We start from the raw sequence: 13291 nt of genomic DNA on the forward strand, positions 1-13291 counted from the left end.
TTTGCATGCATTTCCCTCATTTCACGCTAAGTCCCAGACAGGCACTACCCAAGTCCCCAGATTCCGGAAACAGTCACCACTTGACCTTATGTGAAGGAAGGCATTCGAATTGCTCTGTGAAGGAGGAAGCAGGTGGTATAATTGCCATCCAGGGTACCAACCATGACAGGCTCCTTCATTTCCTCAGGAGCTTCGTTTAGTTTAGGATGAAGTCTGGCAAGAGCCATGCTAAAGGTATATGGCCAATACGTCTAGTTGTATACTCTGCAAGGCTTTACAAAACGCCCAGAGTACCCTTTCCTGGTCCCCACGGTGGCCCCAAAGGCTGTTTCTCAACACCTTTGGCCAGAGGTAGGCTCAGTGTGGTCAGGAATGTGGTATAAGGACCTAGACGTGGAGAAGGGGCCCTGGGATCCTGCTGTGGCCGAGTCAGTGGGTCTGTCCCCAGGTAGGATGTTTCCTGCCTGGAAAAAAAACAGTCCCTTTCCTGAAGCCACATGCTTTTCTAAGAGTTAAGTTAACTATTGCTAGATACTCAGATGCTGTTAGGGTCACATTTTTTAGTATTCTCAAGGTTTTGTGTTATAGGAAAAAGGAAAACAAAAGAGGGGAAATGCCCCCAAAATAGTAAAAGTGGAGAAGGTTGGAAGAATCACTTTCTTGACAACCTGCTCCAGAAAGGCCCCTCGGAGCCCACTGCTGTCCAACAGGCCTGTCAGAGAATTGGCTTGGGTGTGGCGGGTGTCGCTGGAGTGGCTGGGGGCCTAGAGCCCCTCACTCTTCATGTCTGCTGCGGCCACAGCCTCCTGGGAGTGTCTCTTCCTGGAGAAGGAGCAGCAGGGCTCCTGGAAAGCCCCGTTTGGGTCTGAGGAGGCCATCCAAGGCCAGGGTGACTCAGGGTCCTAAAGTCGTGTCAGTGGAAACCTCTTACCCGCTCTCCACCTGACCTCAGCTCCCCTGGTGCCTGACTTGGGCTCCTTGGGAGTCAGGAGGCCTAGAGAAGGGCCATTCCCCAATTGGCCATGGACTTGTTCTGTGCCCTTGACCAAGCTCCTATCCTCCCTCCCCTGACTCTGGCCTCTGTTTCCCCATTTATTCAAGGAAATAGACTCTGATAATCTCTTAGGCTCTTGCAACTCTGCATGACATAGACAATGGATCAAAGGGGTTTTTTCTTGGAGGGGGGATGGTCTTTGCAGTATATTTTTTCTCCTAATAAAGCCAGGCCAAGATTAAAATGGCCTTCCATTCCCTACACATCTCACTGCAAGCAGTAGAGCCACAGATCCAAAGCAGGCCAGGGGGAAGCTGCTTAGGGTTTAAAATGTCAAACTCTTGATCCTTCTCACTGGAGGGGAGCTGTCTCGTGGATAATCAGAAATGTGAAATAATCCGAAAACCGTTCCTCCCTGGCTCTGGGTGGGAGAAGAAACAGGTGTGGGGGCTGGGTGTTCAGGCAGGTCACAGCTCAGTGAGATGCATAATGGAACCGCCAGTGAGGCCTGAACACAGGAGGAACTGGGACACCATCCAGCCCCACATTCTGGCCCTGCTTCCCGCTCAAAGCTGAGAGTCGACATCACTCTCCTCAAACCAAAGCATTCAGATATTCCAGAGACATCTCTCCAGTACCCACTGTGTGCCTGGCATGGGGTGGGGGCACCACAGTGAATACCACAAAGGAGGTTCTGGTCCTCAGGGGGCTTCCAGTTTGGAGGGAAAGATAGTAACCAGAAGGACACAATGCCCTTGGCAAAGATCGCCATAGGAAGGACTGCAAAGAGCTAGGAGCCCATGAAGCTGCAGCAGGCTGGCCAGATCCTGAAGCTTATGCTTCACTGATGAGGGAGAGGGAAAAACATTCTGGGTAGCGGGAACAGCCGTGGGGAAAGGCCCGAGGCAGGAAGGAGCTCCGCTTCAAAGACGGCAACACTGAGTGAGGGGGTAAGGCAGGCAGGGCCAGAATCACACAGGGCATTGGCAGGGTTTTGAATTTTATTCCAAGACAAGTAGGGAATCGCTGTAGTGAGCCCTTAGCAGGAACATGCCAAAGGTCATGGTGGAGCAGGGCAAGTGGTGGAGGAGGGGGACCAGCTGCAGGAGTCCAGGCAGGCACCAGTGGTGGCTTGGGCTGTCTCCCTTCTTTTAAGGTGGCGCACCAGATGGCACACCGGGTCCCTCATCTAAGACAGCCCATCAGTGCCAGGCACCAATTAAAATCATTGTGGAAGCGAGGAAGATTTGGGGATGTAGGGAAGTAGAATGGTGAGGAACAAGAGTTAGCGGAGAGAGTGTCACTGTTGACACAGGGCCTAAGCAGAGGACAGTGACGTGCTCATTCACCAGCAGGCCGTGAGCACTGATGTCGGGCACTGGAGAAGCAGTCCTTCAGCTCAGCCTCAAGTCTTGAGCCCCTCCCTCCCCGCCCCAGTGCCAGACACAGGGAGACAAAGCAGCTATGGCCCCTGTTCTCAGAGGTGAGCATCTACCACAGGAAGCTAAAACGAGTACACAAAGAACCTGAAAACACCTGGTGGAATGTGGCAGGTGCCCAGAGGCCAGGAGAAACAAAGCTTGTGCACCAGGAAGGTGGGTGTTGAGGTCAGAAGTCATCTGTGTCTCTGCCTCTGTGGTGAGAAAAAGAGATGCGCTTTGTGCCGGCTCCTCCAGGAGGCGAGCCCCCATCCCCAGTCGGAGTTGAGGAAACAGGTGCAGCTATGAACCTTGCCCAAGGGGATCCAGTCAGTAAGGTGTGGAGCCAGCACTGGAACCCAATACTGTTGAGTCCCTCATGTCCCCTGCCACACTGCTCCCTGTCTATGCCCCTGCCAGTTCCCCACCCACAAAATGACAAATTGGTTGGATGTTCCCTACAACTGTTTCTGGGCCTGACATTTTAAATGGATTTTGAGGTTCTGTGGAAGAAGCTGCATTTGAACTTGACCTTGAAGAACAGGCAGGATTTGGCACTCAAGAATGGGGGAAGGGCATTCCAGGCAGAGGGAACTGTGGGCAAGGACAGGTCACATCCCAGTGGGAATTAAAAGAGGGTTAAAAAGCTCAGAGGAGCCAGAGTGGGGAATGTGGGACCAGACCGGTCTGGGAGCTGAGCTCATAGGGCGGAGAAGGAAAGGGGCAGAGGTGGGAGAGCTCCTGAGCCCAGACACACTGGCCCCATGTTGGGCCCTTGTGGCTGAAGATAGGCCCTTGCAGACCCTCGCCAGAGGTGGGAGGGTAGGGAGGTCCCTCCAAGGTGTTCAGGAATCTCGCGTCCCCCTCTCCTCTCTGTTCCCTCAGGCCTGGACCTGAGGCCAAGAGAAATGTCACAGGTCCTCCAAGGTTACACCAGCTGGGGCCTGACCAGAGCAGGAAGCAGTTTCCAAGGCCACCATCCAGCCAGGGTCAGCAGGCATGCTCGGACCTGGGCCAGACCCCGACTGCTCTGGGCTTTGTCTCTTCTGTCTTAAAACTTCAAGAGATCACTTTATCTTGCCTCTGGCTCTGAGCAAGAGGCCGTCACGTCAGGGGTCAGCCAGTCCTGCCCTGCCTCTTCTGGGCTCCTCAGTCCTATCGCTTGCCCCTCTCACAGCCATTTTCAGGCCAGGCCTTCTTGTTCCGAGCCCTCATTTCCTGGAAATCTAATCTCCCCCATGAACATGCCCTTTCACGCTCCTTCTCTCCCTCATCCCTGTAGCCCTGGAAGAAGAACCCCAGGGAGCAAAGCCCTGAAACTGAGGGCCTCGGGGGGTGGGCTGAGAGCATGCCTGTGGGTGCAGATAGGCCTCTGAGCAGAGGCTGATTCCATCTCATACCAGCTATGTGACCTGGTGAGTCACATCGCCTTGCGGTGTCTCTTAAGACAATTAAGTGAGATGACTGTGAAGCATTTACCCCAGTGGCTAGCACGTAGTAAGCACGTAATCAGTGGCTGGTAAATGGAGAGCTAAAGTCCTTCCCTCTGACCCAGTCTGTGTAAGTCACGCACGCCTGACCCTTTCCTGCTTACTCGGGACACTGTAGTCAGGCCTCCCTCACCTGCTCAACTTGCTTCTTCCTAAGAAGGATCTTGTATCTAGTGTGGATTTGGGGCTTTTTGGGGGAGGTTAACGACTAAGGCTGAGTCCTCCCTGGATGGGGTAGGGCAGAGACAAAGTAACTTACAGGCCCCTACCCCAGAGGGCCTAAAGCCTCAGGCACATCAGGACCCAGGTCAGCCAGAAACCCTGTCCACACACTTATCCACGCCAGTCCTCTCTCTCAGTGCAGATGATCTGCAAAAGATTTCCTGCGACTTTGTAATAGGTCGTGATTTTTCCCCTGGCAGATTTGCCACCTTTGTCACCGTAACTTTTGCTGCCACAGTGCCCTCTGTTTGTGCTGGAGGGCAGGAGGAAGTAGGTTAATTCTCTATTCAGTGCACATGAACCAGCCAGCCTTCTGGGCCAGGCATTGCAGCAAGTGCTGAGGGTATCACGGAACAAGACAAGCAGGGCGTCCTGCCCTCATGGAGTTTGCAGCCTGTAAACAGGTGTTCATTAAAAGCCTCCAAGTAAATAACTTTTTAAGACATTTTAAAAAGCCCTGGCTGGTGTGGCTCAGTGGATTGAGCGCCTCCTGCAAACCAAAAAGTTGTTGGTTTGATTCCCAGTCAGGGCACATGCCTGGATTACAGGCCAGGTCCTCAGTTGGGATGTATGAGAGGCAGCCAATCACTTTCTCTCTCACACATTGGATGTTTCTCTTCCTCTCTTTCTCCCTCCCTTGGCCTCTCTCTAAAACTAAATAAAAATTTTTAGAGTCGTTTTTTAAAAAGCCTCCATAGGAGCATCACTGTCCAGGGGAGGACGCGAAACTCTCCCACCAGAAATACCAGGGACCACACTCTTGAACCACAGGCAAGAGCAGGCAGCAAGGACTTCCTGGGAACAGAAAATGTGTCTGAACAAATTGGAGACTTCAGAAGTTGTTGCGCCAGCTCAGCCACCTAGGTCAGAGCACCCAGTGCCTTCCAGGTCTCCGCCCCAACACCTTTCTCCTCTGCCTGAGTCCCTTGCCCCGCCCACCCACTGTAGCCACCTAAATGCTTGTTCTTCAGGGCATGGTGTCTGAGCCCCCAAGATATTTACCGGATGAGTCGATTAAAACACATTTGCTCCTATGACTTCATTGCTTAACACCTTTTGATTACATCTTCCCCTCTCTAGCCTCCTTCCGTACAAGATAAAGCCCAACTTCCTAGGCTGGAATTATGGGTATTCAAGACTTCTGTTTTGGCCCTGACCTCCTTTTCACACCCTCCCTTTCCAGCCCTGGGGTGTGCCCTGTGCCTTTGCTCTAGATGTTCCCTGGTCTGGGCTTCCCTTCTCTACTCACTATCCATCTCCCACCTCTCAGTTTCTGTCTTACACTCAGACATCACCTCCTCCTAGAAGCATTCCAGGATCCTTCCCAGGTCCATTTAATCTACAAACATTTATGCATCCATGACAGCACTTCCTGGGAATGTCCTCCCCAGGCCTCCAGCTCCTTTGGGCTGGTTACTCATCTCTGTGTACTGTCCCCATCTCCCTCCCCAGTGTTTCATCGTACCTGGGACATCTCAGGGTCGGGGGGGGGGCGGTTGTGGGGTTTTTTTCCTCCTTGAGTCAGAGAACAGCACATAGACTAGGGGGAAATTGTGAGAGGAGAGGGTTAAGTGTTGGGGAATGGGTAGAAGATGATTGCTCTTACTCCTACTCATCAGATATGCTCCTAAAAGTGGAGCAGGGCTGACTGGGCTCTTGGAGGTGTCCAGGAGAGGGACGCTCCCAAAGACGCACAACCACCCAGGCAGAAAAACATGACATGGAAGGGCCAGGAAGGACCCTCGGGGATCACCCAGTTCCACTGTTCATGCTCTTTCCTCAGCCTCCACTGCATCCCTACACATACCCATACCCGTCAGTAACACCTGTCTGCGCAGGTACCTCCTGTGCGGAGGCCGGAGGGGGTGTGGGCTAATGGGTAATCCTCCTCCTGGGACAGGTAAGAAGTATGAGGCTCTGAGGGGTGGGAGACCTTTAGTGTGAAACCTCTGGACCCATAGCATCCCTGTATGCTCAGCGGTGAAGGAGGTGGAAGCTCCTGAGGCAGGAGGGAATGGGAAGGCTAGAGTTTAAAAAGCACCTGCCTGGTAGACCCAGATTTTGAAAAATATCTGTGGAGTGGGGAGGGGAGCCACACCCTTTGGTGCATCTCCACCTCTCAGGTGTGGTCTGGACCCCAGTGGAACCAGTGTCCTCTCGGCATCTGATGGGCTCGCTGGCCTGACTTTGCCTGAAAGTGTCGGAGGGGTGGTCTGGCCTTCAGGGAGCTGCAGTTTGTCTCTGACTGCTTTGCCTGAAGATCTCTTCCATTACCTTGATCCCCTTATTTTATGTAGAAACCAAAGGCCGGAAAGGGAAAGAACATGTCCAGGCCTCACGGCAAATCAGTCTTCGTCCCTATGTATTCTCTCAGCTTCCGTTCTACTGCCTCGTTCCATGTCGAGGCCCCTTCCAGAGGGCAGTGACTCGAAAGTAGGGGTTAGACCTCAGCTTCATTGATTGCAGTTAGTGGGCGTGAAGATGTCTCTGCTGGTTGCTGAAGTGAATGTGGAAAATAAAATGCTTCTTTTGCGGTGAGAGCAGTGCTCTCTGGACAACCTGATTGTATACCATCTGTAGCACTTTAGAATCCCGCTCAGCTACCCCTCTGTGCCCCCCAGTGCCACCCCCACTGACAGGCAGAGCTCATTTAATGCCCTAGTACCCCAGACAGTAAAACCGCTGGAGCACAGGGCCTCGGCAGCATGCGACTGCAGTCGTGCATTATGGAGGCATTAAAAGGTTAAGTCTCGTGAACAATGGCCGGTGTCCTGGGGCACCAAGTGCGTGCTAGTGTTGGGGATACAGGGGTGCTACACACAGGTCTCTGCTCTGGAGGAGCAGGGAAGGGGATGGCAAGTGCACTGGTAGCTATGGTAACAGGGTGGTCTAAGGAGGCATCCAGGAGGTGTGCCCAGCCTGAACTGGACCCTGACATGCCAATTAGACTTAGACTGGTCTTTGCTGTCCTCACTGTCGTGCAGTCAGCACACGTTCTGTACCCCAGTGCGTGCAGAACACTGTGCACAGCAGTGGGTAGAAGAGCCACAGCCCCTCCCGCCAAGGCTGGGCCAGGTGCCCCTCTGTGCTCCCTGAGCCCCCAGGGCTTCCCTTGGCACAGTCCCCATCTCCCTGCATTGAAATTTCCTGGTCTGGATTCCACTTTGTTTCCTTCTCTGCTCTGTGAGCCCCTCAAAGGCAGGGCTTAGCAGTTCTCAGCTTTGCCTCCAGTGCCCAGCCCTGGGCCACCTGGCATGTCAGCCTGAGTTCCATTTTGTGGAGAACTGACCCTGGTGAGGTCAGGGTTCTGCATAGCCGCAGCTCTGTCCATTCTCCCTGGCTCCGGAACCTCTGTATTTGATTCTCTCCCCATCCCCCATCATCCCCCAGTTTCTGGCCAAGTCATGAAAGCTGGGGAGGGTGGTGGGAGGAGGAAGGTGAGACAGGGATGGCTTAGCAGAGGGTGAGAAAGCTTCCCTGCTGCCTGGCCACCGGCACCATGGGAATGGTTCTGGCAGGAGCTGCCTGCTGGGCTGAGATCACCATGGAGACCTGGCTTGGAGAGGGTCACTGGCAGTGGCTAAGGGCTGAGAGGGGGTTGGGGGTGACGGGGATTTGTGAGGAGGCTCCCAGCCTGCCCTGGGGCCCTTAGGGGGAGCAGGAAAGGCTGGGGTTTGGTAGAATTCACTTGCTCTAAGTGGTTTGAAGCAGCCCATTTTAAGTCTCCCACTTCCTTGTGTCCCCAACACATACCTGTCACCCCAAAAGGAGGTTCCTTAGCTTAGCAGCTGTTTTTAAACTGTAGTAAAACTGTCCTACAGATAGGTGCCTCCAGCCCTGCAGCTGAACCTGTCCCCCCCCCCCATCCCATAGTCCTGACCCCAGCAAATACCTTGCTCATCTCTGCAGTTGTTCCTGTTTGTCACTCTACCTGCGGAGAACTGACCTCTATCCCAACCTCACCCCCTGCCCCAAGAGTTGCTCCTCTACCAATCACCCCAGTTGCAATAGAGCTGTCGTCCCAACAGGCACACCTCTGACCTTTAGGGCTAATGTTCCAACCTCCCCTCACCTGCAGGAGACCTGACAATTTAACAGAGATGCAGCTCCCACCCTCTTCCTCACACCTCTGCCTGACACCTGGGCTGAGACACCTGGGTGGGGTGCTGTCCCCACGTTTCAGAAACCCACCTGGGTCCCCAGGCCTTGGGGGAGCACTGGCAAGTGCAGCCTTAGGACGAAAGTCGTCCCTGGGGCTGACCGCCCGGCAGACAGCAGCAGAGGCTGAGCGGAATTTAAATGTGGCCCTCTTGCAAAGGGGAGCCAGGGGAGGAAAGGCTTTTTGTGGCTGCCAGTGCCTGCAAGGGTGAGGGGCTGGCTTGCTGAGGAGTCCTAGAAGGTGGTTTTAGCGCCCCCATCTTGCCCCTGAATTCTCGTGGGGTGGTCACTTGCCGGGTGTGGGAGGCATGGATTTCAGGGCTGGGAGGAGGACAGAACTCTGAAAAGGGTCAAGCTAATGACTGGAGGTCTTGAGAATGACCAAGCCCATTCTTGTCCTTCCCGGTACCTTCTTGCTCATCCCAGCAAATCTGGGGTCTAGATAGGGCCTGAGGTCCCCAGGCCTCCCTGCAAACATAACTCTACCTTCCAGGGGAAGGGCATACTTCAGACTTCCAGTGTCCAGTGATTCTAGGGAGTAGGGACTTAGGAGTCCCTGAGCCTCAGGAAGGCAGGGGGTGCGGCCAAACACAGATGGTATTGTGTTGGGCAGTTTATTCCTCTGTTCAGGCAGACTTCCTCCTCACCTCTCCTCTCTAAGGAACAGAATGGCGTTGGTGGGGGCTGGGGAAAGAGTGTTGGATTTAGAAGAATTAAAGCTGCAATTCATACCTGTGCTGTGCTAAGGTTCCTGTCTTCTATATCACATCATTCCTCAGAACAGCCTAGGCTGGAGGAATTGTTACATGAGGAAACCCAGGCTTGGAGAGCCTAGCTGGCCCAGGCCCTGCAAAAATAATGAGTACTAATTAGTGTCATTTATTATTCATTTATGTACCAGGCTTAATCTGCCCTAAACCACTGAATTCTCCCAACAAACCTTTGGGACAGTTCTAGTCTCCCCTTTTTACAGATGAATATACTGAGGCTCACAGAGATTCTCTGACTTGCTCAAGGTCATAGAGCTATTAAATGCTGGTGCTAGCTTTTGAACTTAACTGTGTCTGACTCTAGAGTTCAAGTTCTTAACAAATTGCACAACCCAGAACTCCAGCTCCTTGCCAGGCACATCCCTTACCTCTCAGTGGGGTGGGTGTTGGACCACACACTGATTTTACAGAGAGGAAATCTGAGCTCAAAGAAAGCCAGAAGCAGTTCAGAGACTCATGGGGGACTGTTGGGAGTTTTATGGGAGAAGGAACAATGGGGTTAGCTTCTCCCCGAATCCTGGTAGGAACTGGGTGGGGTCCCACTCTTAATCTGTTCTCAGAACTCAGTGTCTGCCTGCTACTGACTTCTGCCTCTTCTCTTTGTGTTTCTTTGCAGCTTTCAGAAAACCAACGCCAAGACCCCTCCCAGCGTCCACATCGTCCTCTGGCAGGAGCGCCTGCCCCTCTGCCTCCCACCCCACCCCACCTGCACCCCCTGCAGCCCCATCTCCCCCTCACCCCTCCCTGCCCATCTCCTCCACGCAGAAGCCCAAGGTGAGCCCTTTCTGCACAAAACCAGCAATTGTAAATACTTTTTAAAAATGTACAAAACTTAAAAACAAAACACAGTTTTAGAAAAAGACAAAAAAAAAAGAGAGAGAGCGAGCGAGAGAGCGAGCGTGTGCAAGAGGTTGCAGGCGGGGCCTCGAGGTGTCCAGAGCCCGGCAAGTATGCACTGAGAAATTTATCTACAGGTCGTTTGACAAAAATGAACAATATCCTATTTATTGTATATACTGTTTTATTATAAATCGTGGATTGTATATTGCATTCTGTAAACCTGCTGTGGTCCCGTGGTGTGCAAATTCGCATGGTGGGGGGGAGGGAAAAGAACCTCTTGCGGGAGCTTTTTTTTTCCTTTATTTTTCACTCTTTTGGGTTTTCTCTTCTGTTGTTGTTGTTGTTTTCTGTTGGCAGGACACACCCAAAGATCCAAGTTTGTATTAAAAAGAAATGAAAAAAAAAGCAAAAAAAAAAACCACACACACACGTTGTGTCTTGTGAAAGGGGGTGAGTGAGGGTGGATGGAATGGAAGGGGCACACCAGGGTTTCCCAGGGTTTCCCAGGGTTTCCCAGGGTTTCCCAGCCCCTGGGTCCCTAAAGGAGTTGAAATACTGACATGTGTTCCTTCCCTTTGAGTTTTCCCTTTTGCCTGGGACCTGAGTCACCTTCACAACAGGGCCCTCTACCCCAGTTCCTCTAGGCCCTGGGTTTCCCTGCCTCTGGCTCCCAACCTGCCCCCTAGGGGCCACCTGGTCCCTGATTTCTTTCTGTCCCAGGTACAGGGATTCTGCCTCTTAGCTCTTCATTTTGCCCTGGGCCCTGGGTCTCCCCTCACTCTGAGACCCCTCTTCTATCCCATATCCTGGGTTTCCCTTGCTCTGGGTCCTTTTTTAGGTCCCCAGGCCTCCCCAGCCCCTGGACCACCATTCTTTTCAAAGTACTGGAGTGGTTGCCTCCAGGAACACTGTTCTGCCCCAAGTCCTAGTCTCCGCTCCCTGAGGAACCCCATTAGGAGTCGAGTCTGGTGTCCCCTACTTCTCTAGACCACCTCCCTCCGTTCACTCTAGATCTCAGGTCTCCAAGTTAGCCCCCTAGTTTGTTAGTCCGTCTCCCCAGCCTCTGTGTCCTCCAGTTCTGCTTTGGTTCAGGGACACCTGTCTGAGATACTCCACCCTGAGCCCAACAACTCTTGTGGGACACCCCCTTCCCCACAAGGACTGGAGTGATCCTCTGTTTGTGTGTCTCCCTTTTTGCCCCAGAGCCTGTCGTCAGGCCTCCATTTTGCCCCAACACACCTTTCTCTGCTTTCCCCTTTCCATCTGAGCCCCAAGTGCTGGGTCTGGGTTTCCTCCCAGCTTTCATAAACTTTGGAAATCCAAAGACAACTCAACCCTGTGTCTATTTTGGTGGACCCGGAATGACTGAGCTGTTTCCCGCTTCCTGACCTTGGGGAACTAACTCTTGGCTGCTTGACCAAGTAATAATACCCACCTTGAGCTGCCTGGTCTTTAGTAAGCAGCTTTGCCTACAGATCCACTGGATGTTAAAACTCCATCCAGTGTAGGTTCTCTATGCCCCTCCCTGCTGAAGCTCAGGGAGACCCCAAGGGTCAGTTCAACATAGCCTGCCCTTCCTGACCCAGCCAGCAAGGTCCAGGCCTTGGGAGAGTCAAAGGAACTCTCTCTCTGAGAGGGAGACAGACCACCCCTTCTGGGCACCCCTGTCTGAAAGAGGAGGCTAGAGGATTCAGATAGAGGCAAGTAACAAAACCTCAGCCCATGTTGGATGTAAAGGCTCATCCACCCAACCAAGGCCCCTCCACAAATCCCCAAGCATCAGATGAAGACCGTTCGCACCCTCCAACATGGTGAGAGCAAAGACATCAACACAAGTCTCAAGCTGACAATCCAGTATGGAGCTGGAAATGGGGAGAGGGAGCAGTAGAACCCCATGAAGGCTGGGGAGGGGGGTTTGTTCCTGCAGAAGGAAAGAGCATGGTCAAAGGCCCAGAGATGTGAGAGGTGGCAGGGGCGGAAGCCACACGTGTTAGGTCTGTTTGAAGTAGACACTGTGTTTCAGGGGTAGAGTGGGAGCTTTGGCAAGGTCTGGGGCAGGGTGGAGGCTGGTTGGAGGGGGTGGGTGGCACCTCAGGAACCATTGTGGGGGCGGGTGAGAAGCTTGTTTTCAGCCCCAAGAATCTGATGCACTGCAGGGAGAAAATGTTCAGCGGTTGCAGAAGAGACTTGGGGAGGCTCTCCAGGTGAGGTGTTCTGGGTAAAGAGGGATGCCAGGGTGGGGGGTGGGGGGCGGGGGCGGCGGAGCTGAGGGTTCCACTTGAGGTGGAAAAGGACAGTGAGGAGTTGCTTGTCACAGAATTGGAGTGAGGGTGGGGAGGGGAGACCCATGACAGAAATGGAGGATTATAGCCCAGCAAGGGGGCTCATTAGCTTGAGGGCTTTTTGTAAGGGAGATGGGAATTCACTATAAAGAGGGGGGCACCAGGAGAGGGATGGGAACCCAGAGAAAGGCTTACAGCTCCTGGGATGGGTGGGAGGCAGGCTTGGTGAGGAGAACTGTGGTTCCCTGAAAGGAGGGGTCCGACTTAGGGAGAGCAGGGTTCTGTGGCTTAGTAAGGGACAAGGAAGGCCAAGATGTATTTTGGAGAATACACTTGGGAAATCCATCAGGGCCAAAGGCCCAGCCTTTGAGTGGGGGGCAGGCAGCAGAGACCCTGCCAGGTGGGTGGAGAAGGAATGGGTGGTACCCTAACGTGATCTGTACTTACCACAGGCCCACACCTGATCTCAGAATGTATCAAGGCCACATGGCTCCTAGAGACCTGGATTTTGCCACCACGTATTAAAATACTGCCAGAGGTGTTTATTCCTTAAAAGGATTGTTGAGCCTTTGGCCTATATGGCTCAGTCGGTTGGAGCATCGTCCTATAACCAATAGGTTGAGGGTTCGATTCCCGGTCAGGGCACACACCCAGGTTACAGGTTCATTCCCCAGTCTGGGTGCCAGTGATCCTGGTCGGGCGCATACAGGAAGCAGCTGACCAACACTCCTCTCGTGTGGATGTTTCCCTCCCTCTTCCTTGTTCTCTCTAAAATCAATGAAATATGCCTTTGGATGAGATTTCCATCAGAATTTGCACCAGAATTTTTAAAAGCTCTCCAGGTGGTTCTGTGCAGCCGAAGTTGAGAACCTCTAATCTAGCTGTTGTGCTGAGTGTTTGCACACAAGCAGGCGCCTGTGCGTACACACCTATGTTTAAGGTATCCTGGGTGTGTATCAGATGCCTTCTTGTGTATACACTATGGCATGCATTTGTGTTTTTCACTCTGAGTGGCTGTAAGTTACTGTGGATTCTGAGTGACACTGAACACATTCATTTAACAAGTATTTCTTAAGCACTCCAGGTACTGTCCCAGGCAGGCAGGATACAACAGTAA

The 13291-nt window shown here is 52.9% G+C and overlaps 1 protein-coding gene across 5 annotated transcripts in view; it reads left to right on the plus strand.

Annotated features, from left to right (window-relative positions):
- Positions 1-10217, plus strand: part of AHDC1 (AT-hook DNA binding motif containing 1) — a 63623-nt gene extending 53406 nt beyond the window's left edge. For all 5 annotated transcript variants that reach the window (XM_037033033.1, XM_037033036.1, XM_037033034.1 and 2 more), the window contains one exon: positions 9669-10217. The gene's annotated coding sequence lies outside the window, so the exon portion shown is untranslated. The remainder of the gene's footprint in view (positions 1-9668) is intronic.
- The last annotated feature ends 3074 nt before the right edge of the window (positions 10218-13291 follow it).

This window comes from Sturnira hondurensis, unplaced genomic scaffold, assembly GCF_014824575.4.
Source record: "Sturnira hondurensis isolate 20B ecotype Veracruz unplaced genomic scaffold, ASM1482457v3 Scaffold0021555, whole genome shotgun sequence".
Classification (NCBI taxonomy): Eukaryota; Metazoa; Chordata; class Mammalia; order Chiroptera; family Phyllostomidae; genus Sturnira; species Sturnira hondurensis.